The sequence below is a fragment of the Rutidosis leptorrhynchoides genome, chromosome 4 (assembly GCF_046630445.1).
Source record: "Rutidosis leptorrhynchoides isolate AG116_Rl617_1_P2 chromosome 4, CSIRO_AGI_Rlap_v1, whole genome shotgun sequence".
Taxonomy (NCBI): Eukaryota; Viridiplantae; Streptophyta; class Magnoliopsida; order Asterales; family Asteraceae; genus Rutidosis; species Rutidosis leptorrhynchoides.
In genome coordinates, this window is record NC_092336.1 from 189,131,012 (window position 1) to 189,144,506 (window position 13,495).

The 13,495-nt window shown below is 36.5% G+C and overlaps 3 non-coding genes across 3 annotated transcripts; all 3 read right to left on the reverse strand.

Annotated features, from left to right (window-relative positions):
- Positions 1–1,273: 1,273 nt before the first annotated feature.
- On the reverse strand, positions 1,274–1,356 carry LOC139846270 (small nucleolar RNA SNORD34). The gene has a single exon (XR_011758996.1). It is a non-coding gene; the product is annotated as a small nucleolar RNA SNORD34 (small nucleolar RNA).
- Positions 1,357–1,405: 49 nt separating this feature from the next.
- LOC139846272 (small nucleolar RNA SNORD34) lies at positions 1,406–1,490 on the reverse strand. The gene has a single exon (XR_011758998.1). It is a non-coding gene; the product is annotated as a small nucleolar RNA SNORD34 (small nucleolar RNA).
- A 142-nt stretch (positions 1,491–1,632) lies between these two features.
- On the reverse strand, positions 1,633–1,715 carry LOC139846271 (small nucleolar RNA SNORD34). The gene has a single exon (XR_011758997.1). It is a non-coding gene; the product is annotated as a small nucleolar RNA SNORD34 (small nucleolar RNA).
- Positions 1,716–13,495: the final 11,780 nt, after the last annotated feature.

A 13,495-nucleotide genomic window follows, 5' to 3' on the forward strand; every position in this document is an offset into this window, starting at 1 on the left:
TTGTAACACCAATGGGGATAGGATCGGAAATCTGCCACCAATCAAAAAGTCCTCTCCAAAGTGGTCGAATATATCTGCAATTTGTAAATAAGCGATCTCTATCCTCCTTAGACAGAAGGGGCAGTTGTTGGAATCAAGCACCACCCCACGCTTGATCAAATGAGATATAGCAGGAATCCCATTAAGTTTAACCTCCAAAGAAACACATTATCTTTCTTTGGGATGAAGGGGAGCCAAATGCATGAATTAAAAGCTAGAGCTTGTACCCAACAATTTGTTATTGATCGAAGAGGAAAGAAGTCCAACCATAAACCTCCCATTCGAGGCTATACTCCAATACCACCAATCAGAGGAGGAATAAAGGTGCAGCTGCTAGGATATAGGAGATTGACTCCAAATCACTCATTGTGTGATCTGGCCTCGGATATTTAAACGCCATACCCAAATGCCATGCAGCCAATTGGCTTCATTCCAGCTAATGCAATGAACACCTTGTTTTATCAAAATTATTCGAGTAAAAGATAGAAAAAATCATTGAAAAATTACCTGAGATCAAAACTACACATGATGATACAATAAAGAAAAAAAATTAGCAATACAATAACACCAACTTATAAAGAAAAGACATGTGCCAAAAATCTGTCTTTCTTAATTTCAACTTATATATATATAGAGACTATGTCCCTGCCTTTCTTCGACCAGCCACAAAACAAGCCTTGATTGAAGCAACAAAATGCACAAAACCACACTACAAGGAAGAAAAATCAGACAAGTGATTATGTAATGAATTAACTACGCGCTGAATGAAAATGTGCAAAGTGAAGCAGTAAACATTTCCTATAATTCGATGAACACAATGTTTTAGTGTTAAGGGTTAACAAACCATCAAATAAAATGCCCAAAGAGAAAATGAACGTGCAATGGTGGTCTTAGTGGTCAAAACATTGAGAAAAAGTGTACTCAAAATGCATAAAACTCATAGATTTGTTCTATCAAAAATTGTACAAGACCAACTATCTAACAAGAAGTCATGTCAGACAATGTAGGCAAAACTAGTATTCATCATAGGCAATTGACAAAAATATTATATGGCCTAGCACAAAAACAAACTCAGTTGCAGATCTTCAGCAAAACTTTGTTCGTCAATGGCCATTAAAATAGATTATAGAGTTTAATATATCCAAAATGGGTTTGAAAAACTCTTCATAGTACACAATTAGACCATAAAGGTAGAGTTTTTTGACTGTTCAAAACAAGATGTGTATACGTTCAAAAAGGCCTCAGAAATCTCTTATCTTCTCTTCATTGTAAATAATCAGACAATGTAGGCAAAACTTTAATCCATCACAGGCCCCTAAAATAATGTTTCATATATGTGTGTGTATTAATAATGCAATGTGTTTAAAAAAGCCTCGGAACTCTATAGTTGTCTCTTCATTTTAAAAACAATCCGACAATGTAGGCAAAATATTTATTCATCATGGGCCATTACTTGTACAAAAGAACTCAGAAGTCTATAATTATCTTCATTACTTGTAGTATTATCGTATTATAATTTAATCAAAAACAAGCATACAAATTAAGCAATACTTTAATTCAATGAAGGCCTTTACTAAAATATATGCATATTAAAAAAGCCTCAGAAGTCTATATACTTTTTCTCTTCATTGTAAATCAGACAATGTAGGCAAATATTTCATTCATCACAGGCTTCACTGTAATATGTGTATCTATTCATATTTATACATACATTAAAAATATTAAGAAAAACTAAAAAATATATAAACCCTAATTTGTAAAAAGAGGCGATTATCAGTGATTACAGCAGAACACAAATCCTAATTCGTTCAGTTTGTAGCAGAAAACGCTAATTTAAGTTCAATAGTCATGGTTGTAATTTATGACATACAGTAAGTTGATTGTAAATTAATTGTATCAGAAAATGTGATAATCAGCAGGAATATAAAATAATGATACCGTTTAATTTCGAATATTTGTATTCGTACGCGATGTTGATGACGATATCTACCGATAAAAGAAAATTAGGGTTACCAAATGACGGCTGTATTGTGTAGGCGAATGTGCTTAAGTGTTTCTTTATTTATAGTGGAGATGGAGATTATTTAGGGCAACGTTAATGTGAAGGATGTAAACTGCGACGTGTACAACTTTGGATGTGTTTGGCCAGTAAGTTTACTACTCATTCCGACCATTATTCTATTTTGACTGTACTAGTCCACTTTTATAAATAGAAAGAAAAGAAGATATTTTATTGGTGAATTTAAAGAGAGAAGATATTTCATTAGTGGAGAAATAAAGTTAGTGAAATTTCCTAAAACTGCGTGTTTTTTGTCTGTGGACTATTGGAATGAGACGGAGGAGTTCATGGTGGCTTATGGGGTCATTGACCCCCACTAAATTTTAATTTCCTTTTATAATTTACTGATTAAATTTTATAGCACACCACTAAATTTACTAATAGAACCCCATATATTTTTAGAATCATTGATTTTTTAAAGTAAACGGTAATATTTTGGAAATTTTTTTTTTACAAAGTAGCACTCAAATTATACAGGACCCTAATGGTTTTTGATCCTAGATTCGCCACTGGTTACGAGAGTACATTTTTTACAAAATTGTTAATGTTAAAATTGTCTATGCTTTTTTTATAACTTTTTTATCATTTCCATTTAAAACTGCAAAAAAAAAAGAAAAAAAAAAGCTCTTAAAAATGATTTTTTAATCTCAAAATCATCTTTTGTTATAAGGAAACTGCGTCACAGTTGTGTTCATACCTTTCTCGTAGTCGAGTTTATTCGGGTGGGCTCGATGTCGTTGCCGACGTGTATTGACTTAGTTGACCTCGGAAAATTGATGTTTTTTGGAGTATTCTCTCGGGGTCCTATTTTCTGCTCGAACGAGAATTTGATCTTATTCGACGGGCTTGTGTTTTCTCTGGGTTCGGAGTTGGTACGGGGTCGGTTGGGTGCGAGAGATTACTTTGATTTGCAGGCCTCGGTTTAGGTGCTACTGGAGTGCCCGGTGTTCATGTTTGTTATGCGGCTTTTGAGTAGTGGTGATTGCGGCGTTAGATACGTGCCAAGTTTTATGTATTATTTAGATTTAGGATTGGTGGTCTTGTGTGTATATTATCTTTTCAATTTCAAGTGTCCGCTCTCTTTCAATGTAATCGTCCATTGTTTGTAGGACGATCAGAGCGGGACCTCATTATCCGTGTGTACCACCAGATCTTTACGATCTTCATATATATATATATATATATATATATATATATATATATATATATATATATATATATATATATATATATATATATATATATAGTAGATTGAAGAGCCCGTGCGTTGCACGGCAGCTCTATAAAATAGTATTCGAAAACGTTAGTATTGTTCCGATTAGCTATATGATACAATTACAATGATCAAACGCTTCATGCTAGATAGAAAAAAAAATTGTACTTGCTCCATGACAAAAAAATGAATAACATTATACGGAGTAATTAAAACATGTCAATGAGAAAGAAAAAAACATTCTTGTCATCTATATTTCGAAGCAATGACTCCATGGATAGTGCACACATAATTTTCTTTCATTTGCAATTCCTTTCGGGTGCCCCTCTGCCACGAAGATTCGATCCCAACGCCTCGCAATACCTCTTTACTTTTATATCCACTTCGTGTATGGTAATTATCTAATGATTATGAATATACGTACCTGCTATTCCAGTGGAAGATTTAGAACATTATTCCGAAAACATCCCTAGGAATGTACATACCCATCTCTCGTTTCTAGGTTGAATGACCCATGAAATCACAAGTTTATTATATACCCTAAGTTTGTTACATACCCTAATATTATTAAGTAATATTATTAATTGTTAGAACTTTAAATATAATTTTGCTTGTTATGTGCTAGTAGTTTTTATATATTAAAGTCTACAATCTAAAACTCTCTCCGTCTCAAATCTTTTGTCCTCGAAAAAACACACAGTTCAAGAAAAAGTGACTATCAGGTGTACTTTTCTGATTACTTTTCAATTTTACCATTTACGTTTTACCCATACATTTTGTATTACATGTATAAAGTAGAGGCATAAAAGAACTTTGAAACAACCTAAAAAGGAATAGTGGTATATAGAATTGGAACAGAGGTATTATGTAACTTATGTGTGTATGAACAAATTTTGTATACACCACGCATAATTCATACAACCTTGTAAATGGGTCAAATCACTTATAAATCGACATTGCCATCACTAAAATTCTGATTTATCTCGAAAACTGTAATGTTCTAATATTGTACAACTACATGAACATAATACATGGGTTTATCACTTTTTTGCCCAATTTTTTCGAGTATTTTGCGTCAGAGCCCAAAAAATAAAAAGTTGACAAAATTCTCGCGCAAGTAGCAAGACACCTTGCGACTTTGCTCATTTGCGTCCTTGCGGCCTTGCGTCTTTGCGTATTATCTCTTAAACCTAATATAAACCAAAATTAAAACACACCTCACACTTTACATCATTACGACCTTGCGACCATTTGCGAAGCCACTTCACACACACTAACATCTCGCGTTCGACCTCATCACTTTGCGACCCATTGACCATCGCCGATCAGTTGCAGTATCACCATCATCACTCGTCATCGAAGGGTTACAGCATCATCACCACCATCACTCGTCATCAGAATGAACAGTTTATTTACATCAACGCCGAGTTTTGGATCAGGTTACTTGGAGATGGATATTCCGGTTATTTGGAGAACTTAGTAAGTTTCTTCGTGATTAATTAACCCTTAATTAATTGAAAATTTTGTAAGATTGTGTCTTAATAATTTATTTTAATCAAACATTATAGCATATTGATGGATGAGCGACATTCTTGCTGAGATATCGACAGAGGGTACTCCCCAGAGCCAGCCAGATGGCTATGAGTCCTGATTACCCGATAGGGGACTAGTATGTTCTTGGTGGACAATCATGCCACTGGATTTCCTTGATTAGCTTGCGAAGTTTCAAAATTTCTACGATTCCACTCAAACACGGAATGAGAAACAGGAGCAATTAGATAATTTGGAAGAAGAACTAAGGATCACGCGACAAAACCCTCCGAATTACATGCATCTTATTGGACTTGGGGATGGTAGTCAGGAGCTCTATCCATCTTGGGCAGACTGTGACAAGGTTAGTCTTTCTCATGTTAACTATAACTTGGTTTGCTTCTGTTTGGGTACAAGGTATGTCTTGTGCCCTTGCGTGTGGTTTGCAACCATACGCAAGGTTTGTCTTGCGCCCTTGCGTATGGTTTGCATCCGTCTGGCACTAGGCGCAAGATAGACCTTGTGCCCCTGCGTACCTTTTAAACAAGCGCAACCCTAAAATTGCGACTAGTTGTAGACGCAATATCTTTTTTACGCCCTTGCGTACCATTCCTTACGTCCTTGAGCCTTTTTGGTAGACCAGACGCAAGGCCAGCATGTGGCCTTGAGCCTTCGTGGTAGAACCGACACAAGGTCACCTTGCATCCTTGCTTCTCTTGGGCCTTTGATTTTACTAAGTCTTTTATTGTAAATATTGCAGATATTGATCCCTGTCTACATTAAGGAACCTAAACACTTTGTACTGTTTGTGTTGAGTTTGGAGGATCAGAAGATTAGAGTACTTGATAGTTTACCGGGTATTGCGGCCAAAGAAATTGTGGCCGCCTACACAAATCTGGGAGATAACTTGCCTATCTACTTGAAAGCAATTGACTACTACAACAAAATGCACGACTCCCAGATTGTTGAGTTTGGAGGATCAGAAGATTAGAGTACTTGATAGTTTACCGGGTATTGCGGCCAAAGAAATTGTGGCCGCCTACACAAATCTGGGAGATAACTTGCCTATCTACTTGAAAGCAATTGACTACTACAACAAAATGCAAGACTCCCAGATTATTGATTACTACGAGAACAAGGAGAGCTTAGAGCTTATGATCGAGAATTCACCGGTCTCGCTAATGCAATATGGTATTAATGGGGATTGCGGTGTTTGGGTGTGCATCCACATGGAGCGGGTTGCTTTTGGTTGTGATGAAATCCCAAACATTGGAGATGCAAAAAAGGCTGCACAAGATTACAGATTGGGAATGGCGAGAACGTTCTTCCGGGCACGGTTTGATACACTTGATATGCCACCACCGAAATAGGTTGCTGATAAATACTTTTTGTAACATATTGCGTAATCTATGATATGCCACTACCGAAATAGGTTGCTGATAAATACTTTTTGTAACTAAAGCTGTATATTTGGTATGGTATAAATGGTCTGTATAAATAGGTTAGACAAACTGGACAGGCACAAGGATGTCTTTGAGCCCTTGCGTCCGATTTTTTGTAGGCGCAAGGTTGTCTTTGAGCCCTTGCGCTTCCGATGGGCAGGCGCAAGGACTGTTTTGCTTCCTTGCATTCGATGATCATCTAGGCGCAAGTTCGGCCTTGCGCCCTTGCACGTCTTCCTTAATATTAGGTATTGGGACATTAATTCTGATTATCTATTATAAGAAACAAAATCACACATAAAATACATTAAATAATCCTAAACGAAATCATACATAAAATACATTAAATAATCCTAAACGAAATGGGAAATCACACATAAAATACATTAAATAATCCTAAATGAAATGGGAAATCACACATAAAATACATTAAATAATCCTAATCGCTCCTTAAATTGCACGTTGAATAAAACTGAGACTGATAAGCTTTAAAATCTTCGACTTTATCTTTACCCTTCGATTTTGAGGCCGATTGTCCTACTACATTTTTAGAAGTAGATTCACCTGTTCGGTCAAAAGGTGCACTGCACATATTCCTACCATGAGCTGGTTCTTTGCAACGAGTACATGTTCTTACTCTTTTTTAGTTTCTTCACCTTGTGACGGAATACGATTTGTACTTTTTGGGCATCCAGGTTTTCTTCTCACTGGAATGGGGAGGGGGGTTTACAATTTGTAAACCCGAATTTGATCATTCTGACCGACGGGGTAAACGAAGGATGTGTTCCGCATACATATTTATATAACTTTCGGTCGTGAACCAACGTGATACATAACAAGTAACATCCTCAACTTCGAAGCATCGTGCTGTTGCAATAACATGTCCTCAGGGTATGCCCGATAATTGCCACTGGCCACATGAGCATACTCTATCATCTAGATTAACCATCCCATTTTTTCGTCCATCACACACTTCTATTAGATTGTTTGTCGATGGGATTGCTTGCCACTTTCTAGATTTTTTCGTCCTTTTGGCTAGTTTACGTTCAGCATATGGAGTAACCATGGAAGTAAGACTAACCGCTGTGTTGCGATATTTGAAATACTAATCTTGTACCGAAGCACGTAAAAATTCCAATAACATGCAAACAGGTAGTTTTCAAGCATGTTTACTTAGTGCGTTGATAGACTCTACACTGTTGCTAGTAAGATATGAATACCTAACATGCTCAGCTCTATTTATGGACCATTTGTGGAAACCAACGTCTTCTAGATATCTGTAAGTCGCTTTCAATCTTCTTTGAAATACACTAAGATGATCCTGAAAATCCGACGCACGGTAAGCCTTAACCATTTTCCAATAGTGCCATTTGTGACGACCCGAAAATTTCCGACCAAATTTAAACTTGAATCTTTATTCGATTCGACACAATAAGCAAAGTCTATTTAATTGAATCTCAAAATCTTTGAACATTTTCATGTAATCATTTACCTTTGGACAGTTCTCGACGATTCACGAACAATATTTTGTAAATAAATATATATAGATATATATGTAAAAAATTTAAAAGTATATAATGATAAAAATACGATTTAATCATTCGAATTAAAATGAATCTATAAATACATGTATATTATTTCAATATGTAGTCAATATTAAATGTATATTGTAATATATATATATATATATATATATATATATATATATATATATATATATATATATATATATATATATATATATATATAGTGTATAAATATTCAACTATATATTATATAACTAGTAAACATTACATAACTAATAAATTGTAACATTAATATATTAGAAGTAATTAGAAGTCAAAATATAATTATTAATAGTATTATTATTATTACTTTCATTAAGATTAAAAATATATATTAATATCAATATTAATATCAGTATTATTAATATTACTAAATAACATATAGATATAAAGTTTGATACCTTTAATGTATTATATTAATATTAATATTACTAATATTATTATTATCAATATTAATATCATTATTACTATAATTAGTAGTAAAAATTATAATTTTAGTTATTACTACGATTAGTATTATTATTGTTATTATCATTAGAAATCTTTTTTATTATTATAGTTATCATTATTATTATTATAAGTAATACAAATTATTATTATGAATAATATTATATTTATTATCAATATTATCATTATTTTTATTATTATTAATATAGTTATAATTATTAATTATTAATTATTAAAAATAATAGGATAAGATCATACATACGGTATATATAAAAATATACTGATGTATGTACGTATATATAGATATGCATAAAACAGATATATATCTTATATAAATATACTAATATATAAAATCAGTATTTTCATTTTAATTAATAATTAATAAGATAATTACATGTAAAAGAATCCAAATCTATTTAGCATCACAATCAAGCTGTAGAAGTTTTTGTTTTTGGTCTCCAATCTGTTACGCATCCATATCAATTGTACCGATTTATAGTTAATTACATTCCACTTTATATTTTTATTTATATTTGTGTACTGATCGTCTATGTAAATGACGACCCAAAGAAACTAGCAAACAAACTCTAATTGTAACAGACTGAAACCCGGGCTAGTTGTGAGTTGTCCATTTTGCCCTAAGGGTTTGTGCTTAGTCTTAAGTGCTTTTATTTTAATTATTTAATTAGTGTTTTATTATAATTGTGTTGTGACCAGTTTGTGACAAGGGTCCCAGAACAGGTTTGTTTATTTTATTTGGACCTCGTTTGGGTTACCTAATCTTGTGCGAAAGATATCAGATAACTGGTAAATACTCGTGTGTTGAGAGGTATTGTGATATAACACAATTAAGTGCTATACCAGCTGCCACTTTCTCATTTTCTTCCTATTTTTAGAAAATACACCGTACCTTCATCCCTCCCACCTAACCAAACCCTAATTCCTAAATTGTGTTCTAGAGCTCAAATTGTTCATACCATCTTGTTTCTTACAGATTACTGAGTCTATCAAGGTAAGTAACATGTGTTTTTGTGTTCAATTCGTTGTTAAATTCTTGGCTTTGTGTGAGTTTTGTAAAAAGCTTGAATTGTGTCAAAACAAGTGATTTAAGTGTTGTTATGGTCAAATTGTTGTGGGTTTTGAGTCTATAACAAGTAGTGAACAAGTGGTAGTCGATTTTGGTGTTTAAAACGAGCTCTAGATCGAGATTTGAGGATTTCATCGTGAAGTCCGTAGCCTTTGTTCAGTTTCTGAGGAAGATGAACACAGTCGGCCGACTGTCAGTCGACAGTCGACCGACTGAGGGTGAACCGACCGACTGGCGAGTGAACCGACCGACTGATTTTGACTTTCGGCCGGTTGTGGATATACCAAATAAGTCGACCGATTGGGAAATTCAGTCGACCGGTTGTGTCAACAGTCGACCGACTGTCTACCTTAGTCGACCGATTGAGGAGACAGTCGACCGACTGGGTGTACTGGGCAGAATGTTTTACCAAAGTGCCTTTTTCTAGCCGTTATGCTGCCCGTTTATATTTTGGTGTTCAGGATGTAAATTTTGAAAGTGCACAAGTGTTAAGCATGAAAATTTTAGCGGACGCATTTTTTTTATGAATTTGCTATAATTCGCTGTCAGTGTGTCTAATCTTGATGGGAACACTATTCTAACTTGGTTTTTGCTGTTCTCAGGAGATAAGGACAAGGAAGAAGCTCAGAAATAATAACTGAGCAGTCACTGGTAATTGGTGAGTGGGTCTATCTCCGGATAGAGTTTAAGTAGCATATCATGCTACTGTGGTTGACTCTTTTACCATGCATAGTGTAGAAATTGCCATGTTAGAATAATATAGTATGCCTGATGTTGTATGTGAATTATGTGTACACTGTGTGAATGGCACCAGTCGGGCCTAGGGAGACTGGGGACTCGAGACCGTGCCTAGGAGAGGTTAGAGTCCGTATGAGGTCAACCGTGCCTAGGGGAGGTTGGGTCCATAGGCTACTGATTGTGGAGTATAGTGTGAATGATGCATCCCCTGCATCTGGATAACTATACTGTGAATTGAGTAGCAGGGACTATCGGTAGACTCAGGCTCGATCAGCTGGGAGTCGTGTGCTCGTACAAGCCGCCGATCCTCGTATTGTCTTATTGTATGCTAGTTGGTAGTTAGCATGTGTTGTTGTTAGTATATAGCTTGTGTGTGACTTAAGCTATATCTGTTAGATAGATTCCATTCACTTAGCGGTGCGCTAATCCCCCACATATTCTCCCCTTGCAGGTTTAGGTACTGCTAGTCGGGAAGGGTGCTATTGCAGAAGACATGTTTGACAACCCAACTCTGATGTGGACTTTTGTATAAATAATGTTTTGTGATAACGTAACACCGTTGTGTAAACTTAAACGTAAGGACGTGACTTATATTGTGTTTGTTAATAAAGTCTTCCGCTGTGTATTTAAAAAAAAAAATGGCCGGTGTTACAAGTTGGTATCAGAGCATGGTTTGGCAGCAAATACGTGCGCGTATTTTGTTCCCAAACCCTGAGGCAAGTCAAACATGTCTGTGGGAGTGGGGGCTAAGTGAAAATAGGATATACGTGTGTTAGTTGTGATTGAACTACCTGTTATCCACTAAGCTTTTGTATGAGCTGTTTTGTAGCACAGGTATGGCTGATAGAAACGCAACTGGCCCATCTAACCCCGGAACATTCAGAGCACCAGAAGAGGGTGTTGAGTCTGATGATGATCAGAGTAGTTACATCCTTCAATTAGAAAGTAAGCTAAAAGAGGCTGAGGACAAAATTAATGAGCTTGAATTGGCAAGGCATTCTAGAAATGATGATACACCACCTGGATTCCCAACCGCGCAATCCCAAATGATACCTAATGTGCACCAGAACCAGTTTCAGAATCAAATACCTAACCAATATTATATGCCACCGCAAAACACTTTTACTTACCAAAATCCCATGATGATGAACCCGTACCAAATGCAAATGTTTCAACAACGTTACATGCAACCACCCAAAAAGTGTACTTATAAGAACTTCCGTGATTGCAAACCCTCTGAGTTTTCTGGCAGTACTGATCCGACTGTAACTCTCAATTGGTTGCGAGAAATTGAAAGGGTATTTGAAGCGTGTCAGTGTGAACCTGAGCTGAAAGTAACATATGCTAGTCGACTGTTGAAAGGTAGGGCTATGATTTGGTGGGATTCATTGATTTCAAGTATACCAAAAGAGCAAGTGAGTATGATCACATGGAAGCAGTTTCATGGGAAGGTGTGTGAACAATATTATAATCCGTTTGATATGAACCGAATCAAGACTGAGTTTCTTGAAATGAAGATGACACCTCAAATGACGATCGATGAGGTAGTAGAGAAGTATATGGATAAACTGAGGTTTGTACAACAATGGGTGCCAGACGAAGCGTCTCGTATCCAACATTTTGTTAATATCATTCTGCCAGAGTACCGAACTTTTGTTAGAACAGCTACATCGTTGTCTCAAGCTGTTGTGATGGCTAAGATGGTAGAAAGTGATGTTCAGGCCGCTAGAAACAGAATATTTGGTAATGTGCTACAACAAGGTGGGCAAGTATCTGGTCAATCAGGATCTAAATCCAAGAAGTCTAGTGGGTTTAAATCGAAGGGTAAAAGTGGTCAGAGTAGTTCTGGGTCTGGATCAGGTAAAGGGAATTGGTGTCACACGTGTCGATCTTCTCACAGTGGTCAGTGTTCTGAGGCTACAAGAAGATGCTTAAAGTGTGGTGTTGTTGGGCATGAGTCTTCAGCATGCCCGTATCCGAATAGTGTGTGTTGGAGTTGTCACAAACCAGGGCATCGTGCAATTAGTTGTCCGTCGAAGAGTGGTAGTTCCGGGGCAGGGTCAGGGGCGCGTTCAGCATCAGCTGGAGGGTCAACCGCCTCGAGTGGGCAGAAGAGGAAGAACCCTCCAACAGCAGAGGCTAGAGCTTTTCAGATGTCAGTTGAGAATGCTGTGGCAACCGACGAAGTGATCACCGGTATGTTTCTAATCAACTCAATACCTGCTCGTGTATTGTTTGATTGTGGTGCAAATAGGTGTTTTATGTCCCTAGATTTCTATGCTAAGTTGAATTTACCAGCTACTGTATTACCCAAGCCGGTTAGTGTAGAAGTAGCCGATGGTAAGATCACACCAGTCACAACATATGTGTCTGGGGTTTGTATAGAGATTGAAGGGAAGTCTTTCCCGGTGACTTGTTTAGTGTTACCTATTCCTAGCTTTGATGTAGTATTAGGAATGGATTGGTTGAGCTCGCTTAGGGCTAATATTAAGTGTGATAGGAAAATGATTACCTTTCGTTTGACCGATGGAACCCGTGTTGTGGCCCGAGGGGAGCGGGGCGGGTATAATTTTCCGTTGATAACCATGATGAAAGCGAAAAAGTCGATGGAAAAGGGTTGTGATTCGTTTCTTGCGTATGTGATTGATGCAAAGAAAGAAAAGAGAACAGTGGCCGATATTCCAGTAGTATCAGAATTTCCCGAAGTGTTCCCAGATGAGTTACCAGGTCTGCCGCCGGTAAGGGAAGTCGAATATAAGATTGAGTTGGTTCCTAGAACAACTCCAGTTGCAAAAGCTCCATACCGATTAGCGCCGTCTGAAATCCGTGAAATGATGTCACAGATTCAAGAGTTATTAGATCGTGGGTTTATCCGACCGAGTTCTTCACCGTGGGGTGCTCCGGTATTGTTTGTTAAAAAGAAAGATGGGTCAATGCGTATGTGTATTGATTATCGTGAATTGAACAAAAGAACAGTGAAGAATAAGTATCCGTTACCTCGAATAGACGATTTGTTCGACAAGTTACAGGGTGCTTCATTCTTTTCTAAGATAGACTTACGATCCGGATATCATCAGGTTCGTGTTGCTGAATCAGATATACCGAAAACAGCGTTCAGAACAAGGTATGGTCATTATGAATTTCTTGTCATGCCGTTTGGGTTGACGAATGCGCCAGCAGTCTTCATGGATCTAATGAATAGAGTGTGTCGTCCATTCTTAGATAAGTTTGTGATTGTGTTTATTGATAATATATTGGTGTATTCGAAAACAGAGAGTGAACATGCTGAACATCTGAGATTGGTTTTGAACTTGTTAAAACGTGAGCAACTATTTGCAAAATTTTCAAAGTGTGAATTTTGGTTACGTGAAGTGC